Here is a 19,444-nt window from a genome sequence, read left to right on the forward strand (position 1 = left end):
AGAGAGTATAGTGAGCTATAAGTGAGAAGCGATCAGGCTGTATTTGTGCAGAGGAATGAACAACACACCATTACAGCTGCAATCTGCAAAGAAACAAGTAAATAAAGGAGATAAAATGCATTATTCAATGCAAGTCATAGCCATAAAAACAAAAAAAGTAAGGTGGAACTGCAGAGAGGGAACGAATACTTGTCTAGTCAAATGTGGAGTCAATTTCTCCACTGTTAAGATGGCAAAGCTACACGGACTGAGACTGTCCTTTCTGAATCAGGGATGGTAACCATAGATTTTCCTTCAGCCAAAAGTACACTAAACAATAAATTATGCACTGTTTTCCTTTTACTTTACTGACAACAGAATATCTTTGTCAAGTGCAAGCTAACATGCCAGTTAGCAACAGTTGTAAGAGGAGTTTGGTGCTAGAATGCACACTTGGCTGGGTGAGGGCAGTGCAACTGCAGTCAACTGCTTAAGTGTGTTCCAAAATAATTACTGAGGAAGCACAAAGCAGTACAGAATGTGTGTAGTTGTGGCTATTAAACATAACAATGTAACAATAAGCACATAGCACATTGATAGTAGTAAGCAGGATGTGAACAATTTAACAATAAAACAAGTTAATTAGCAACCCACACATAACAAGGTTTTAACATTTAAAATGTCACAAAAGTACAAATTTTCAATTCTGAAAATTCTGGATACACCACGGAAGATGAAGAGTAAATAGAATGCATACGGACTGTAAAATGAACATGTTTAATGATATTTTTCTGAGTTTTCAGTAAGGTATCAGTAGCTTGGACATTGGTAATATGTAGAAAATAGACTCACCAGTAAAAGAAAGTTTTACAATTCGAAGGCTAAGACAGCCACATCTTCTCTCCATTCATGCCAAATGTGTTAGAGAGTGAATGCTTCTGAAACTCTTTAGAAAGTCAGCAAAGCTTACTCCACAGTGTATTCTGTTCAACGCCAGAAGGTTGTGAATTACAGTCCCATCCCACCACTGGATTTATACTTCATAATGCAGCTCATCTGCACTCTGCTCTGCTGGCCTCTGACAAGAAGATTCGCAAAGATTCTGTTTTCCTGTTGTTACAGATACTCAGGTGACTATATGCTGGTGTTTGGAAAGAAAACGGTATTTACATAAACATTTGAATGTAAGATTGTGTGGCAAGAGGTAAACACAGTAACCACAGAAACTCAGAGCAGCTTACAGAAATATAGAACATCCTACATAAAGTTGTAAAGATATCTAAATTCATGAGCTTACAACTTTCTATAATGCTTACAAAATGTATGAGTACATATATTTACATTATAAACAGTGTGATATTACATTAGTTATTTCCACATTCAGTCTAACAATGATCATTACTCTAGAAGTAAACCTTAACCCATTCATTCCAGCATGTATAAAATACCTGATCATTCTTAAAAAAATTATTTCACAGAACTAGAAGTTTAATTAATTCAATAGTCAATATAACTTTTAATAATATGATATACAACAGAAAAAAGGTGCAATACTTAGGTTTTAGAAGATTTTCTAGCCATAAAAACAAGCATAGATTAAATTGAATATAGAAGTTATTTACTTATCAAATGTTTCATGTCAGACTTATCTCAGATGATTTCTTTATTTACATGAAAAAATTACAATGGAAGATTTAAAAAATATATCTTATTATCAAATCACCAAATCACAGCTACAATGACTGTACCTGGAGAAGAATTTTGTACACAATTCCTGATATACAAAGACATATGTCAGTGCTATATGGACAAAATTTCTTATATAACTGCATATATAACTGTTGTCACAAATAAAAATAAATAAAATCAAGTTTCACGAGACCAAACAACATACTTAATGAATTCTTATACAGAATTAGCTGAAAACTTATCACAATTTATATCAATTATATTAAACAGAATGTGTGTATGCATCCCTGATCTATGGCAATTGGCTGTAATGATAGAAATTCACAAAGGGGGGCAAAACAGACCCAAACAATTGTAGACACTTTAGCCTGACCAGTATTCTATGTAAAATCATGTTGAGAAACATAATGAAGCATATTCAGAATGACAGAGTTGACTCACTTCTGTTAGATGTGGTGCAATGTGGGTTTGTTAAAGGCAGAGCTTTCCTTCTGAATATTATATCATTCATAGGTTCATAGGTTCATAGGAGGTCACTAGGCTATCAGCCCTAGAGCTCTTACAATCCTAGCCATGTTAATGCCGACTTGCCCCAGTTGCCCTTGGTTAGATGGACATAATTTGCAGAGTGAGTCTATGATGTTAATCATGAGTAGACCCAATTGTCCTTGTTTGGGGGACGTAATTTGCAAGGTGAGTCTATTATTAATACTGACTATCGCTGTCTATGAGGGACATGGTTGCCACCCCCGGGATGAATCTGCAGGCTCCCATCCATTTGTCTTGGCTGAATAGGGTCAGTGAGGAGCTCTGCTTCGTGTGAATTGGAAGTTTATTCTAGAGGAGCTGCAATCTCTGGGAGATATATCTGTCTCTCCAGCATGTTCTGTTAATGTCAGAGACTAGGTTAAGATCCCTAGAGTGAGTGACGCTTGTGCCATTTGACATGCGGATGTGCAGCATTTCCTTCAGGGCAGGTTCAGAGACTACCCTGTAGACCAGGCACAAGTCGCCTCTCAGCAGCCTATATGATACAAAGTACAGTGACAGGGCTTTCAGTCTCTCCATGTAAGTCATGGTTTGGAGGCCCTGTATTTTCTTGGTGAGAAGCCTCTGTGGTCTCTCCAGCTGCTACAGATGTCTAGTGAGGTACATGCAGAAGGGAGCATTGTACTCTATTAATGGTCTGATGAAGGATGAGTATAGTGGAGCTATAACATCCTTAGACCTGGATGAGATGCCCTTACTTATGAGATGCACAAAGTAGAAAGCTTTCCTTACTACTGTGGAAACTTGTGGGTTGAAGTTTAGAGTGCTACCTGCCTGTGCTTCCAGATGCCGTACCACTGGGTTTGAACTTAGGGGCTGCCATCAGTGGTGTAATTAGCGGGGAATTCCATTATAAACAGTAAGCGTAATTAGCAGGGAATTCCATTATAAACAGTAAGTGTAATTAGCTGGGAATTCTATTAAAAAGTAACAACAGTACCTGATGAAGGAGTCCCTGCTGCTTATGTTGGCCTTGCTAAGGCATTCAACACTATTCCACAAAAGGAAATAACTGACAAATGAAGGCATCGAATATCAATCCATGCACTGATTAAGTATCCTGGCATAAAAAGTCTCTTCCAATAGTAGTTAGCAATGGTGTCCTGCAGGGCTTTGTACTGGTACCACTTCTTTTCAAATTGGGCTTTACAGATATAAAACTGGGAGTGGGTTCTGGGTAAACAAATATACTGATGATTACATATTTACTTCAATAAAATATCAACAATTATGTTGATCATGCACTCTGGGAAAGGCACAGAACAACTGCAATCAACTATAAAACAATGTACTGGTCCAAATCCGCACTGAGTTGAACAGTGAAGCTAAATATCTTCTTTCTTGAAATTAGTATTTATAAATGATAGCATTCAGATTCTACAGTCCTTCATCAGGCTATTAAAAAGTTGTTGCATCTGTGACTTTCACACACATATATAATACCTTAACTGACTTCATTAAATAAAAGTTGACTTGATTAAACCTAGTTAAAGTGGCACTCAAAATTAAAATATAAAAAAATGGTGGTTTCATAAAATATAAAGAGTACAATAAAATAAATATATATGGTACATATTCTAGAAAATTCTGAAATTTTGTTTTTCCGGTATTTCTTAAATGAGGCTTTAATGAAATAAACAAAATCCAGACTAACTTCACCCCACTGCACCATCTTACTAATGTGTGCTTACTCTAATCCTAACCTTGCACTTTACATTTGAAAAACCCTCCCCATAACACCATCACTATACAAGGCAGCTCAGATAAAGACATACCATACACACATGTGTGCACACACACACACACACACACACACACACACACACACACACACACACACACACACACACACACACACACACACAGCTAAATCTATTCCATTGCTTACCCCTTACTCTAACCCTAATATGATTAAATTCACACATTCCCACTCCCCTAATGCCAAAACCTTCAGCATATCTGAAAGTTTTGGCTTTAATTTCCCAAACCTACACTTTCCTTACCCACACACATTCAACGTTACATTCACCTGAAATACTAAAATTTCAGCGAATGAAACACTGAACCACATTGCACAGTCAATCAATGGAATGAATGACACCCATATTAACCTTTCAGTAGATTTGAAAACTATTACATCACTCTTGTAATGTAAACGGCTACCAGTTAGATTTAGGGCTGCTTTACTATTTAATATGCTTACATATGATATAAACTTCTCAACCAAGAATATCCCCCCCCCTCCTGTTCAATAAATTGTGTCTAAAATCTTCAAGTACTCTCTTTGAAACTTTAGTTTTCTTCTTCTTTCCAGACCTTCCTTTAATGTTGCAGTCTGTAAGAGCTCCTTCTCCAAATTTGCTCCAGTCCTGCTGGAACTCTCTACCTGAACTCATCATGTTGGCAGATATCATTGCTTCATTGAAGAAGTCAATGCATTCCCACTTGAGCAAAATATATGTACTTGCTTCAGAGATACAGGTTAATATATTTTATCCCACCCTGAACTACCCCTTTCCTGTATACTTTTATTCCACTCATCATCAACCTTGTGTATCCCTTCCCCTTATTGCTAGGTCATTCCTCGGACCAGTGTACTCACCTACTTACCTGGTTAATAAACACTAAATAATTACACACACACACACACACACACACACACACACACACACACATACACACACATGAACATATATATATATATATATATATATATATATATATATATATATATATATATGGATCCCTATCACATGGTCGATAGGCCATATGATCGCCTTTCATTTGGTCGACAGTTCATTTGGTCGACAAGCAGTTTTATGTGGTGCCCCCCCCCCCCCCCCCAACTATATATATCAACTCCAGGGTTGCACAACATTGGGGAGGGGGGAAAATCTGCCTGTCAACCAAATGAATTGTCAACCAACTGAAAGTCGATCAAATGGCTTGTCGACCATCTCAGGTAGACCCATATATATATATATATATATATATATATATATATGTGTGTGTGTGTGTGTGTGTGTGTGGGAGAGTATTCCATTTCTAAATTCTGAGTACTGTAATTGTCATATTTGGAAGTGCAAGGCTAAAACTTCAAATATGGTAATACGTACTAAGTCTGAGATTGTGGTATATCTGAATATTCCTCTAGTATATGTAAGCAACAGGGGTGTAGGGATCACAGAAAGAACAGTTGTGTACACTTACCATAAATGTAGATGTTCAAGTGTATTCACTGTTGCAGTCATTACATTTGGGTTATCTGCTTGCAGGTAGCCCTCAGTCGACCTGATTATCAAAGTCTTGGGTCCTGTGTCGGTTGCTGTCTCATCTTCCATAACATCAGGTAGTCAGGGGTATAAAGCATACAGCTGACGCCATTACATCAGTTTTTCTTGCCCCAGATGTCAGGTGCCCCCATAAAGGGAAGCAATTATATACAAGGTTACACCTCCAACAAAAAGCAAATACACCAGAAAGCTTTAAGCATAGTAAACAAGAATAGAGGTATAGTCAATAGAAATCAGGGGTTGGAGGGAGGGTAACTAAGACTGCAACAGTGAATACACTTCAACATCTACATTTATGGTAAGTGTACACAACTGTACTATGTTCTTCGTGTTTCACTGTTGCAGTCATTACATTTGGGTAGATTCCCAAAGCTAAGGAAGGGAGGAGGCAATTAGATAGCATTAAGACCAGCTATAAGGCCATGCAAGACTGCATTGGCAAAAGCAGCTCTGGAATTTGAAAAAATTGGCAAGTGTTAATGCTTGGTGAAGGTATGTACAGAACTCCAGGTAGCAGCTTCTAGGATGTCCCTGGTAGGGACACCTCTGAGAAAGGCTGTAGAGGTAGATGCAGCCCTGGTGGAATGTGGTCTTATCCCCTGTGGGGTAGGTTTTCCATGGTGATAATATCAGAAATGAATGCAGTGGCCTATCCACGTAGAAATGGTTTGCTTTGAAATGGCCTTCCCCTCTGCCCCTGCAGCAAATGCGACCAGCAGCTGTTCAGATTTCCTGAGAGGCTTAGTCCTGTCCAAGCAAAATCTAAGTTGTCTGTGCACGTCCAAGGAGTGCAGTATTTGTTCCCCTTTGTTCTGTGGATTAGAAAAGAAGGTTAGCAAATGAATAGACTGATTAAGGGCCACACTGGAAACCACCCTGGGCATAAAGGAGGGATTGATCCTGAGGAACACCCTGTCAGCATGAAAGATGATGAAAGGCTCCACTGCCATGAGGGCCTGTAATTCAGACACCCTTCTTGCTGAAGTGATGGCTAGAAGGAAGGCTGTTTTCCAAGAAAGGAATTTCAACTCTGCATTTGCAGCTGGCTCAAAGGGAGGTAGAGTGAGCTTTTCCAATATGAAGTTAAGGTCCAAGGCTGGAGTAGGGGCTCTCCTGTGTGGTCTTAAGTTTTTGGCCCCTCTGCGGAATTGCTTCAGAGTGGATGAGAGAAGAGGGGTGGTTCTGTATTGTAATGAGCTGAAATGGCTGAGGCATGAATTTTGATGGAGGAAAAGAACAGGCCCTTGTGAAGCATCTCAGTTAAGTATTGAATAATCTGAGGTAAATTGGGTGCGGCTGTGCCCATCCCCTGAGTTTGGTTCCAGGAACAGAATCTTTTCCATTTTTCAGCATAAGATTTTCTAGTACTAGGCCTCCTTGCCTCCAGAATGACATCCATCACTTGCTTACTGAGGAATGGTAATGGAGAGATCATGTAATTAGCCAGGCTGCAAGGTTCAGGGTTTGAAGCTGTGGGTGTAGAATCTGGGACTCCTGCTGGGACAGCAGGGCAGGGGTCTGGGGCAGGTGCCATGGTTCCAGAAGTGACACACTGCACAGGAGGGGGTACCAGTGTTGGCGTGGCCAGTCTGGTGCAATAAGTATTGCCCTTGGTTTGTCCTGTTTGATCTTTAGTAGCACTTTGGAGAGGAGAGGCAAAGGGGGAAAGGCATAAACTGATAGGTTTTTCCAGGTGAAGGACAGGGCATCCACTTCCCAAGCTTGTCTGTGGGGAGTCGTTGTGCAGAATTTGTCCAATTGATAGTTCTGAGGGGAGGCAAACAGGTCTATCTCTGGGATCCCCCATTTGTATCTCAAAATGTTGAATATCTTTGGTTCCAGTTTCCACTCGTGTGGGTCCATGAGATTTCTGCTTAGGTCGTCTGCCAGTATATTTAGCTTGCCTGGCAGGAATTGAGCTTGTAGGTGCACTTAGTAGCTCAAGGCTGTGTTCCACAGAATCATGGCTAGTCTGCATTGAGGGTATGAGTGGGTTCCCCCCTGCTTGTTTATGTACCACTTAACAGTGGTGTTTTCTGTCTTTACCAATAATTGTCCTGGAAGAATGTGGTCCTTGAAGGCTGTCAGAGCATTCTGTACAGCTAACATTTATTTTTGATTGATATGCAAGTGCATTTGACTCGGATTCCATTTGCCCTGAATGCACTGCCCTGCCAAGTGAGCCCCCCATGCATAGTCTGATGCGTCTGTTGTTAGGGTTAGGGCGGCAGGGGGTAGAGTAAATGGCAGTCCCTTGTTGTGGTGGCAGACCTCTACCCACCAAAGGAACTCTGTCTTTAAGCAAGGGATGATAGGAATCATTGATTCTAGGTCCTGAGAATGTTGACACCATAGGCTTTTTAGATACCATTGTAGTTTCCTCATATGCAGTCTTGCATATGGAATTAGTAGAATGCAAGAGGCCATGAACCCCAGGGCTTGCAGTATTTTCCTTGCAGATAGCGGGGTCTTTGTGGCCAGTAGTTTGAAGTAGGCTGTCAAATGAACTTGTTTCTCTGGCGTGAGGTAGGCCATCTGGGAAGTTGTATTCAAGCTTGCTCCCAGGAATACAATTTGTTGGCAGGGCACTAGATGTGATTCCTTTTCGTTTATGGTGTACCCCAGAGAAGTTAGTAAGTTCTTTACAAATGCCAGATGATTTAATAGTATGTCCTGGCTTTCTGCCTGAATTAGACAATCGTCCAGGTATGGGTAATTTTGAATATTTCTTTGTCTGTAAAATGTAATGACTAGAGCTAGGCACTTTGTAAATACCCTGGGCACAGTAGATAAGCCAAAGGGCAGTGCAGAGAACTGATAGTGCATGTAGCCTGCTCTGAAGCATAGGTATCTTCTGCAAAATTCCCTTATTGGGATGTGCAGGTAGGCTTCATTTAAATCCAGTGTTGCCAACCAGACATTTTTGCCTAGCATGGGAAGCAGCTGATGAAGAGATAGCATTTTGAATTTTGGGATTACCAAGAAAGTGTTTAGGATAGGCAGGTCCAGGATAGGACACCAGGAATTGTCTTTTCTGGATACCAGGAAAAGTCTTGAGTAAAAACATTGCCCCCATTCCTCTTCTGGGACAGGTTGAATAGCCCTGATGCTTAGAAGAGAGAGAAACTGCTTTTGAGCCTCTGCCCACTGATTTGGGGGTAGGTCTGGCCAACCATTTGGGGTTGGTAAGGAGTGGAAGTGGAATCTGTATCCTTGGGAAACTATATTTAAAACCCATTTGTTTTGGGTAATGAATTAGGCGATATTTTCCCCTAAAGGAACAGTCAGTTGAGCAGTGCTTGGAAGGTTTAAAGTTAAGTCATTGTGACAGTTTACCAAAAGGGGGGTGTCTTACTACTCCCAGCTTTAGAAATGGGAGCCCCCCACGGCTTAGGCCTGTGAGTACCTTGAGACTGAAGCCTGGGTGGTCTGCTGGTTCTGGGTTTGGACTGAGAAGGCCTGGAAGAGGCAGGAAAGGACCATTTCTTAGAAGGCCAGTGCCTACTAAATCTGGGAGGCTGTACTTGCAGGAAATCTTTAACAGTTTGCATAGCTTTAGCTTTTTCCTCCATCTTTTTAAGTACTTCTTCTGCTTTGTTGCCATCAAGCAGTCTTGGTTTAAGGGAGCATCCAGTAATTTAGCTTTAACATGATCTGGCAAAGATTGCTCCTTAAGCCAAGCATGCCTTCTAATTACAGACCCAGTGACAGCAGCCCTGCAAGATGCCTCTAATGAATCAAAACCACATTGCAAAGTATGTTTTCCAACTTGTTCAGCAGAATGCATTAAAGCCTGTAAGTCTTTATTTTCAGCACAGTCAGGAATCAACATAATTTTCTGTTTAAGCAATCCAATAATATGATGCTGATACTTTAACATATGAAACTGGCAGTTTAAGGCCCTAATGGCCAAAGCTGCAGAAGTGTATACCTTTTTGCCCCATCTGTCCAGGGCCCTGGAATCTCTATCAGAGGGGGTAGTGTTTTTGGCAGTAGTAGCCTTAATGCTTTTGGGTCCCTGTGAAATGGTCTCAGGATCCACAGTAGGATTCTTAAAGAGGAACTTCTGAAAGTCAGGTACTCTGCAATACCTGTCAAGGTTTCTGGGAGCTGAAGGTAAAGTGTCAGGGGCCAGGCTAGATTCCAAGAAGGCATCATCTACAATGTCCACTACAGGAGGGATAGATAAAGGCCTGCATTGAGGTAGGAATAAGAATTCCCTTAAGCCTTTTTTTGGAGTCAGAGTAATCCTGGCTTTCCCAGTGGAAATGCCCCCTAACAGTATGCAAAATTTCACCAAAAGAGAAATCCTCTGGAGGGGAAGCAGAGGGAATGGAGTCCTCGGCATCAGAATCCTCATAGGTAGATAAGGGCAACTCCTGGTCATCAGAGAAAACAGAAATTTCAGAATCCTGATCAGAAGAATCAGAAGGAAAATCAGTCCTAGGTCTCTTATAGAGGGAGAAGGGTGGCTTCCCCTGATTAGAGTAATAAGATCTTCAGCCATTCTCATCATTTGTTTTTTTAGGCATGGGGGCCTGACCACGCAGTCTGGGCATTGGTTTTCTAGGCATGGATCTAGTTTTAGGCCTTGAAGAAGAAGATGGCATTGGTTTAATATGCAAGTCAGTAGGCCTGAATACACCCTCAGAAGCCGGTGCCTGCACAGCGGCTCCGGACCCATCCAAGGTAGAGACATCTGCAGGTTCCACAGTTGAAGAAGCATCTCATGGCATACCAGACTCTGAATGAGTCTCAGTAGAGGCCTGCGAATCTGAAGTAGTGGATATCAGGGGTTGCAAAAATGCCTCACTGAGTACTGGCAAACTGGCGACTTTGTTAGGAGAAGTGTTGTCGGCAGCTTTGGACCTATGCGGTCTGTCTCTGTCTTTATCTTTGCATTTTTTTAAGAATGTCGGTAGTTGGATGGCTTACCAAAGCCATTTCTGGATAATTGAACTGAGTACCAAAATATTTAGATGCGAAAATGAACCGACGGCAAATAGTTCGAAGTTTGAATAAGGCACAAAACTGACAGCAAGGTACGTCGTGGTCTGGGCCTAAGAAAGGAATGCAGTACGAATGAAAATCTTTAAGAGGTATTTGCTTTCCACAAGAAATGCAATTGTTAACTTTTACTGACATTGGATTAGAGCAAGAAAAAGGATCCCCAACAGGGTACATAGCTTAGTTGAAGACTTCGGATCTGAAACTCGAAAACGAAAATTTCAGGAGTCGGCCGACCGGCACTTGCAAACTGCTTCTCCTTCGGGCACTGCATGGCAAGAAAGACTGATGTAATGGCATCAGCTGCATGCTTTATACCCCTGACTACCTGACATCATGGAAGATAAGACAGCAACTGACGCAGGACCCAAGACTTTGATAATCAGGCTGACTGAGGGCTACCTACAAGCAGATAACCCAAATGTAATGACTGCAACAGTGAAACACGAAGAACATCCCCAAAGATGAGGATGCAGGTGGTCAAAGTCCCCTGCAAAACCGCTTTACTGGCTTTACACTGAGTTTGTATAGTTGTAAGACATGCAATTATGGATCTTGTAAAACTGGAAGGGACTTCTAGTTGTAATTTTTTTTTTTCACAGAAGGTATTCTGCCTGGGACTTCTGTTCATAGGTTGGTACTAGGTTATCGGCCCTAGGACCTATACAAGCCTAGCCATAACAATTCCCTGGCTATTTCTTCCCACAGTATTTACTTACCTGAACCCCTGTCTAGCAGGGCAACTGACGTGATCCCCAGGGTGAATTTCCTATCTCCTATCCAATCTTCAAGGTTCCTTTTCAAGAGGGCCAAAAAGGTGGTCTGCTTGACATGTATGGGCAGTCTATTCCAGAGTCTATGGAGTCTCTGGGTCAGGAACCTTTCCCTCCAGCATGTTTTGTTCATTGTGATGACTAGGTTTAGATCCCTGGAGTGTGTGTCTCTGAGAGATTGGGATTTCTTTAAGTGTAGCATGTCCAACAGCTCTGGGTTTGACATGGCCATGTATGTTAAGTAGGGATCGCATCTGAGTAGACGATATGCGACAAAGTATAGGTGGAGTTTTTTTAGACGGTCAGCATAGGGAATCTGCTTTAGGCCTGTGATTCTTTTAATGAGGTATTTCTGCAGCCTTTCCAGTTGTTGCAGATGTCTTGAGAGGTACATGCCAAAAGGGGTATTGTATTCTATAATGGGTCTAATGAGGGATGAGTACAGTGGGACAATGACCTCCTTTTTTCTGGATGAAAAGCCCTTAGTGATTAGGTGTGCCACATAGAAGGATTTCCTGACTGTTGTGGCAATGTGGTTATCGAAGGTGAGACCACTGTCCACCTGTGTCCCTAAGTCTCTTATCACACTTTCGCTGTTTAGTGTACTGCCACCTATGTGGTAATTCATGAGTACATGTTTTTTCCCAAAGGGGATAACTATGCATTTCTTGGCATTGAGCTTGAGCCCATGGCTCTGGCACCAAGCATCTGTTTCTGTAAGGCCCTTTTGTAGAATATCCACTTAATTTGGGGATTCAACAATGGCTCCCAGTTTGCAGTCATCTGCGAACTTTGTTAGCCAGAGTCCCTTAGTATTGGCCTGTCCTTCGGAGAAGTAGATGCCAAACAAGAGCTGTCCCAGGACTGAACCCTGAGGTACTCCACTTGTCTGGAGCTGGATTTGGAGTCGGCTACTTTTACAGTGTGGGTTCTGTCAGTAAGCCAGCTAGCAACCCATTGAGTGACGTAGGGATTAATGCCCAGCTTAGTAAGTTTATCTATTATTCCAGAGTGGGAGATGGTGTCAAAGGCCTTGGCAAGGTCCAGATAGGCTGTGTGGACCACCTTACCCTTGTCCACAGCTCTGGAGACTGATTCGAATAAGTCAATCAGGTTCAGGAGACAAGATCGTCCCTTCATGAACCCAAACTTCGTGGGGTCCAGTGTTTGAAGGTTGCCAGTGTCTTTGTTTATAAGTGCCATGATAATACGTTCCATGGCCTTGCAGATCAGGCTCATCAGACTGATGGGGCTGTAGTTCCTGGGATCCAAGGTGGATCCCCCTTGCAGAGTGGGATAACTGTAGCTGTGTGCCACTTAGTGGGCATGAAGCTTGAGGTGAGGCTATGATTAAACATGACACTTAGGTGAGGTGCCAGTTAATTTTGTAGTTCATGTAGTACACAGCCTAGGATGTCGTTTTTTTGTTACTATATATATTTGCTCTGACAGCATTATATTTTCTCATTTAGACCTTATCCAGGGAAAACCTGTAATATAATGGCTATCAGGAGTTTTATAAACTGTGTCTTGGAACATCACTGGTTGTTCTACTTATGTTGCACTGATAGACCCAAAAATAAGGTGAAACAGCTCTAAAGCCATTCTGCTGGAACCTTTGTGACATCCTTATGGGATAAATTGTTACCTCTCTTGATGAAGGTATTATAGGAGATAAACACAGGAGCTTCACTGAATACCACTTAGTGAACAGAGAAAGATTTGATCAGTTATTGATGGTCAGCACTCTCACTGACCATGTTAAATTACAAGACTACTTAACAGTGGGATTAGGAATTGTTTCCTTTTTCCCACTACTGTGTCAGAGATTAATCATTTATTTTCCAGTGATGGGAGCTTTGACAAAGTTGGCATAAAAATGAGTTTCATCTACTGTTCATAAATAATCAGAATCATGTTGATTAGTTGAGAACTCACTTTCCACAAAAGTAAATTCTCCAAACCAACCTATGTTAACAACTTCTGAGAAACGCTTCAGAAACATGAATCACAAGAAATCTAGATAAAGTCAAAACTAATGGGGTAACAAAGGTCCAAAATCTGGGGGAGATTTTAGATATTGCTCTTACAAACTTAGAAAATAGCTAGCATAGCAGGGGTTGTGTTGGCATGCATTTTTAATGGATATGAAGTTTGAAACTCATATGAATGCCGTTATTTAGTGACTTTAGTAAATTTTCAGTGATTGTCAGAAAAATACAAATTTTATGAGTACCACATAAAATATGAGATAAAAATCTTGATAGTTGAGAAGTATATTCAGAGATCATCTTTTATTTTTGCAGGGGACAAGCTTGCGTGCACTCCTTATGTGGGGGGACACCTCTACCTCTGTTTCCATCCAGCAGTTTGCAGTAGCTTGTTGCCTGCACCAGGCATCTGACTTCTGTCATCTAACTGTAAAGCAATGACAATGAACTAACTCTGTGAACTGCCATTATAAATCCTGGAACAAAATAAACCATTTTAGGTTATATATGACTGCTGATTACATTGCCGAGAGTCTTGATAACATATTTAAATTCTTTCTCTCTCTCACTCTCACTCTCTCTCTCCCTCTCTCTGGCCTCTTTTCATCATGTCTAGAAAACAGTAATCATCACACCACTCCCAAACACTTCCATTTCTTACACAAGCAACTGAGACTTTTGACATGTCTTGCCAAGCTCTTTAAGTAGCTTGTTGCTTGCAAGTACAAGATTGCCCTAACAATTGTGGGCTTTTAATAGATACCTAGCATGGGCTTAGGAAAGGAAACAGGGCTATCACAACATAATGTCTGTTGAAAGGTTTTACTTTAAATGCTCAAGCCTCAGCTGCTTGAAATGGAGGCACTCATAGCCAGGGGCCCGAGCAGTTGTTTCCCCATCCACCCACCTAGCTGAGCAGCTGCTCAGACTTGAACATGAGCTCAGGAACACAGCTGCTGCAATTGTCAGATGTCATCAAGGTCTTGTTGCAGAACTGGTAAGTGGGAAACGTAAACAAGGGTGAGGGGTTTAGGTTTGGGGGGATTTTAGGTTTAGGCAGCTACAGGAAGTTAGCTCAGAGTTAGGGTATAGGGAGGGGATGGAGATTTTAGGTTTAGGGAGCAAGCAAACAAGATCAGAGTTAGGGTTAGGGAGGAGTATTTTAGGTTTAGGCAGTGAACAGGAGCTTTTTTAGGGTTAGGGCCAGGGTTGTGGAAGGGGTTGTTAGGTTATTGGTATTTCACAGAACTGGGGTGGTGGGAATTAGGGATCTTGCCAATATGAGTGAGTGAGTGGCAGTAGGGAAGTGTGTCACAAGCTAATGGCATGTGAGCACTTGTGCAGACCCTTTTTAAAAAATGTAACTTTTAAAATATAGTCTGTGGACTACTTGCTTGTCCAGCCTTTAATGACCTAAACAATGCCCATGTTAGGGTTAAGCGCTCTCATCTATGTACAGTGGTAGGTATCATAGTTGTAAAAAGCATGATCCATTGACATAAAGCCTATTTTTAATGTCTCTCCATCAGTCTGAAAAGGAGAAAATGCTTTCTGACTCACATACTGTCCTAGATGATTAACGTTAGGGATCTGTATATTTGCAATTTTTATTAATGCAATGCATTTTGAGAAACCAGACCTCAATACTCCACTTCCTTCTGACTTAAAGCATGGATGCTCACCAGTTTAATGCTTAGATACCCTGGACAGAACAGCAACCTCTAAAACACTGGCAAGCAATTCAAAAGGACAGTTTAGACTTACTGGTAAAAAGTTTGGATGTTTTGTGTTAATTGTTTATATATATTTTTATAGCCTTAATTTTGGTCATAGGTATTTATGATTGGTTGAAGTGCTCCCTTAAGGGTAACCTTGGTCCAAGCCTCAAAGTCTAGTGCCTGCATTCAGTAGCTATCATTTTCTGGCTAACAGCGATTTAAAAGGATTTAAACCTTTTCCACATAACCATCTGATTTTATCAGGTTATTAATAATGTAAGATTTCTCTCCTCCTAGTTCTACACCTACTCACTAATGGATCAATTCATTAAGCCCAAGAACCACTGAGACTTTTGCTAGCATACACCTGCACTAGACAGCCTGTGGCTGACCAGGTTTGCAGACGACTGTAAGTTGGGTGCTGTCATTGACTCCCCAAATGATGTTAACATACTGCAAGAGGGACTCACAGCAACTAATAACTGGTGCCAAAGTCATGGCCTCAGGTTAAATGCAAAAAAAGTATCATTATACCATTTGGCAAAAACAAGGCCCCTACTGATTAACACATCAATGGCAGCCCCCTAAGTACACAACCTGTGTTGAGAGATCTGGATACTCAGGTTGACAATAATCTCACATTCACATTCAACCATCATGTAGCAGCAGTGGTCAGAAAAGCCTTTTATTTGGTTCACCTCATAGGTAAAGGAATTCTATCCAGAAAAAAGAGGTTATTACCTCTCTATACTCCTCCCTCATTAGACCAATAATTGAGTATAACGCCCTGTTTGGTATGCACCTCTACAAACATCTGCACCCACTGGAAAGGCTACAGAAATACCTCACAAAGAGAATCCACGGCCTCCAACAACTATCCTCAGGTCCACTGAAGGTGTATATGCAAGGAGGATGTCACTTTTCAGTAGGTTGCATGATACATATATCAGTTGGCTCAGTATCAGTATCCACAGCTCTAACTGCATACCCTCTGATACTGACATAGACTTGTGTTTATGATAGCCTGATGGGCCATCATTTGAAAGAACAGTCACTTTTAAATACCTGGGATCTGCCTAGATCCTACTTCATGTTTTACAAAATATTCACAGACTTTAGTAGCAACAGTAAGTAATCCATACCATTTAAGAATAAAAGTCTATGTTTGTTTGTTTGTTTGTTTTCTGGAGCCCTTTTAGCCAATGAAAAGCAGCCACTGTTGCCACATACAGAACTTGGACTGCCCTTACATGTATCTGCTTCCTTCTCTAACCCCTCTATTCTGCAAACATGGGTAAATAAGGTGCACAGGTTCAAGCTTCTGAAACACAAATGAAAGCATTATTACTGCCTAGCCTTTACCAATACAATAAACCAAAATCGCAACAATAATTATATATCCTCAGCCCTGTTCTTGGATCTTTCCAAGGCATTAGACATGGCTGATCACCAATTTTAATCCACACCCTGCAAACATGTAGTTATGTCGTCCTATGTCTTAATAGCAATCCCCTAGCTCTTGATTAACAACAAAAAAAAACAACATATTAACAGATTGCTTACCTGTAATGTTGTTGTTTGACCTACAGTTTATGGTTTACAGTCCCCATCTATCAACTGAATAAATAAATAAATAAATAATTTATTTACTTACAGAGTAGAAGCCTGCTGCCTGAACTCTAATGAGTCTCAGAGGCCACCGACTTTATAATACACAGAAACAGAGTTGAAAACATGGACTAGGCCTTCTCTTCTGTAGCTGTTTTGAAATCCTCACTTCCTTCATCACAAAAGTACCAGAATACCATTTCCATTTTGCATCTTCCTGCCCTCTTCACCTAAGAGATACTGACAACTCTGAACGTAGGCCACAAACCCCCCCAACCCCCAAACCTCAGTTCTTCTCCCTGTATTCTCACTTGGATAGTCACCTGGGCCTCTGGTATGTAGCCTGTGATGACTTCAGAATAGCACGCTGTAGCTTTAAATATATGATCTAATATAATAAGTCCAGTTTATTATTTAAGAAAAAAAACTGAACTGCTCACGATGCTTGCAGCTTCATGGAGCTTGTAGCTTACCGTAAATACTGTTATTAATGGGAATAGCTCGACACCGTAAAGCTCCACTGCCAATCATGAGCGGACACGTGATCCGCTGTGGCGACCCCTAACCGGGAAAAGCCGAAGGAAGAAGAAGCTGCTGTTTTATGCAATATTTGTGCTTCTTTTGACCTGCCGTGATGTGGAGGGGAAATAGACCTAACTGACCTGATCTATGCTAGATAAATCACTAAGTAAAGGCAGATTTAATTGCTAATTGTGTGCTGAATGTAGTTATGTCTTCCTATGTCTTAATAGCAGTCCCCTATCCCTGATAGCCGATAATCTTGTCAACTCCTGCTCCTGGTCTGTAATAAAACTATCGAATTGCATCCTAGCTAACTATTTATTTTATTTTACTTTACTCTAATTTACATATAGTTCCCCTGTTATAAAATCCCTAAAAATGCTCTCTGACCTAGAAGGACGCTTCCCTGCTGAACCTCTGCTAGAACACAGTAACTGAAGTCAGCCCTGCAAACTGCCAAGGTTGATACTTAATACTGTTCTCCATTTTAAATTGTAAGCTTGCTGAACTGGGTCTAAATCACCTATAGTTTGTCCCCATTACAAAATGGCTAACTCCCAACCCTAAATAAAGAGTAGTCTACTCCCTGCCCTCTAACAATAGTATATCTAAACGTAAAATAACCCTTAAATTGTATAAAACCTTAACAAAGTAACCAAAAATTATATTAAAAACAGTAAACCTACAGCTAGTATAACTAAGAGCTGAAATACTTACCTTACGGCTCTAGTCACCCCCAACTGCACACCTCTGGGACCCTCCCCAATGACCTAAGTGATCACCTTCTCACATATATAATTAAGCACAAAGCCATTAACCCCCAACTACCCCTACTCAGAAAGGTTAGAAACAAAAAAAACTTTGACCCGGACAAATTCCAACAAGAACTAAACTCATGTAATTGGTCTACTCTAAAACACCTCCCCTTAGAGGAAGCAGTTGTATACCTTAATAACAAATTCCTTGAGATCCTTGATTTGCATGCACCTGTTCGCTCAAAAAGAACTAAGGCAAAGACTGCACCATGGCTTTTTAAAGAGTCTAAACTCAAAATTACCCTTAGAAACAAAGCATGGGCTTTATGGCATCTACTAAAGACCCCCAAGACCACATTAAATACAGGCAATCTAGGAACAAAACCAAAAAATCCATTTTACAAGACAAAAAACAATACTACTATAACTTCCAGACAATAAATCAAAATAACCTTCAGAAGTTTTGGGCAGGTTTAAATAAACTACTACATCCTGGACAAACTTCAACCACGATCCCAGCTGCTACAATTGACAAACCCCCTGAGGATGTTTCAGACAGTTTTAACCAATTCTTTACTGAGACAATTCAAGCCCTAGCTAGCCAACTACCTCCTAGCTCCCCTGGCCCTGAAGGTACCACCCCTAGAAAACTACTCTCGTTCAGCTTCCAACCAGTCGCCACGTCACTTATCTATACCTTGATAAAAAAAATTAAAACCCACAACACTCTCTGCTGATCAACTCCCAGCCCAGTACCTACAAAAATCAGCAGATGCTATTGATTACCCCCTCTCAATACTAATCAATCGAACCATAGCTGAAACTAAAATTCCCACCATCTGGAAAATATCCTATGCAATCCCACTTCACAAAGGAGGCAGCTCTACTGAATTATCCAACTATAGACCAATAGCTATTCTCTCTCCACTCGCAAAGATTATGGAAAAATGTATTCATAGACAACTGATGCACCACCTAATCCAGAATCACCTTATGGCAGATACTCAGCATGGCTTCTGACCTCACCACAGCAAGAAAGCAGTAAGAAGTGTAAGTTCAGTGAATTTCACTTTCATCTCTAGCAGTCATACATAACACTGGGAAGTTTGAATGCAAATAACAATGTCATGCATTGCATTACTGAGAAGCTACTGTGAATGTGCCCCACAGAAATAAATAATTATGGGTGTTGGCTGCTGAAAAGTGTATCAGAAATGCCACTCTGTTTCTCTATAATATTGATTATGTTATACATATGTTTTATTATTATTTTGTCAGATCTGCTGTGCTCCACTTACTGACAGATCATCAGTACAATGCTGATGGCAGTTACTGTTCAGGGATTTACACTCTTGCAATGTTTGAATAAACCACTTCATATTCATATGTATTTATCCCCTATCTTTCATTTAAAATTTCTAGGTCACTCTTGCTTGTACATCATCAAATATGATTTTATATTGTTAACTGACTTAGTATGAGTTTATAAAATGATCTACATCCCTGCACCTCCACCATATTGCTGCATCTTTAGCCTTTACCCAAGATCTGCAAATCTGG

At 40.8% G+C, this 19,444-nt stretch overlaps 1 protein-coding gene across 2 annotated transcripts in view; it reads right to left on the reverse strand.

Moving 5' to 3' along the window:
• GPR18 (G protein-coupled receptor 18) overlaps positions 1-19,444 on the reverse strand; it is a 172,930-nt gene that overhangs the window by 23,654 nt on the left and 129,832 nt on the right. The window contains exon 2 of one of the 2 annotated variants that reach the window (XM_044071305.1): positions 832-1,120. The exons of the other annotated variant lie outside the window; for it this stretch is intronic. The gene's annotated coding sequence lies outside the window, so the exon portion shown is untranslated. The remainder of the gene's footprint in view (positions 1-831; positions 1,121-19,444) is intronic. 2 annotated transcript variants of the gene reach the window in all.

The sequence above is a fragment of the Protopterus annectens genome, chromosome 5.part0 (assembly GCF_019279795.1).
Source record: "Protopterus annectens isolate FY-2018-M chromosome 5.part0, PAN1.0, whole genome shotgun sequence".
Taxonomy (NCBI): Eukaryota; Metazoa; Chordata; order Ceratodontiformes; family Protopteridae; genus Protopterus; species Protopterus annectens.